At 39.5% G+C, this 1,611-nt stretch overlaps 1 non-coding gene across 1 annotated transcript; it reads right to left on the bottom strand.

Moving 5' to 3' along the window:
* Window positions 1-369: 369 nt before the first annotated feature.
* On the bottom strand, window positions 370-475 carry LOC136511779 (small nucleolar RNA R71). Its single transcript, XR_010772842.1, has one exon. It is a non-coding gene; the product is annotated as a small nucleolar RNA R71 (small nucleolar RNA).
* Between the last annotated feature and the right edge of the window lie 1,136 nt (window positions 476-1,611).

The following is a 1,611-nucleotide window of genomic DNA, read 5'->3' as shown; positions in this document are numbered from 1 at the left end:
GCCATGGCTGACAAGACTCTACGTGAATTCTCTGCTCCAAGCACCGAGAACATTCACACTAAACCAACACTCAAAACCAATAATCTTTAGTTCGAGCTCAAGCCAAGCCTCATCAACATGGTGTGAGCTACCCCATTCAGCGGAAAGGCACATGAAGATGCTAGTGCTCATCTTCAGAATTTCCTGGAGATAAGTAGCACAATAGTCATCAAGGATGTTGTTCAAGACATCATACTACTTTGTTTGTTCCTATTTTCACTTATGGGAAGAGCGAAGTAGTGGTTATACACCAACAAAGATCACATGAATACATGGGCAAAGTGTTCAAAGACCTTCCTAGAAAAGTTTTTCCCTATAGGCAAGACCAATGCCTTAAGAGGAAAGATTTCAAACTTCCAACAACAGAAAGGAGAGACAATTCTAGAAGCATGGGAATGTTTTCAAGAATATGTTTCAGACTACCCCATCATGGGATGGAAGATTGGTTGCTCATGCAAAGTTTCTACCATGGATTAACTCAGAAAGCCCATGAACAACTCAATGGCACTGCTAGAGGATCATTCATGTCACTCACTCTTGGAAAAGCTGAAAGTCTTATGGAAAAGATAGCATCTAATCAAGGTTGGTCATCATGCAATATTCAATCATGTAATAAGAGTGAAAACATACCAAAAGAGGTGTGTTCACTATCAACCAAGATGTACGTACTGTTGAATTGGCTCGAATAGCGAGACAATTACAAGAAAGATTATCAGGCCATTCAAGATGCATTCAATGCTCAAAATATATGCGGGGAATATTTGGGGGTTGAATTCCCTGAATATCAAGAGGATGCAAACATCATCATCAACAATTCAGGTTCATAACAATAGAGACAAGGATGGAAACAACAACAATGGTCAACTTATCAAGGTAAGTATCTAGGTAATTACAATAATTCTTCTAACCCCAAGCAACCATCCTGAAGAAACTTAATCTTAGAACAAGCTAGGATTAATGAGAGTATTTTCAAAAGCTTTCTTTTAATGACAAGGTCCTAGAAAATATAAATGCTAAAATGGATAGTTTTTCTTCTGCCATACAAGACCAACTTAACTATAATAAAAAGATAGAATCTCAATTAACCCAGTTGACCACTGCTCTGCCTTTTGCCACTAACCTTGAGAAGGTCAATGCCATAACCACAAGAGGTGGCAAGTTTACTCATGATCCGCCATATCCGACAAGGATAGGTAAGACACCAGTGGAAGTGTAGGAAGCAGAGAAGAAGGACGACAAAGAAAATGGGCCACAAGAGCAAGAGTTACAATAAGATTTCCATGACACGACCTTCCAACCATTTCCACACAGAAATAGAAAAGCCAAAATGGATGAGCAGTTTGGTAAGTTTGTAGAGGTAATTAAAAAGTTATATATCAATATTCCATTGCTAGATGCCATACAGGTACCAACCTATGCAAAGTATCTCTGAGATATCCTCAACAATAAGAGGCCACTGCCCTCCACTAAGGTAATTAAGTTAACGGAGGAGTGTAGTGCGGCCATCCTAAACACTTCACCAGTCAAGAAGAAGGATCCAGGATGCCCCACTATTGACAGTTCGATAGGGAG

This window comes from Miscanthus floridulus, chromosome 1 (genome assembly GCF_019320115.1).
Source record: "Miscanthus floridulus cultivar M001 chromosome 1, ASM1932011v1, whole genome shotgun sequence".
Taxonomy (NCBI): Eukaryota; Viridiplantae; Streptophyta; class Magnoliopsida; order Poales; family Poaceae; genus Miscanthus; species Miscanthus floridulus.
This window is presented reverse-complemented; position numbering and strand designations above follow the sequence as displayed.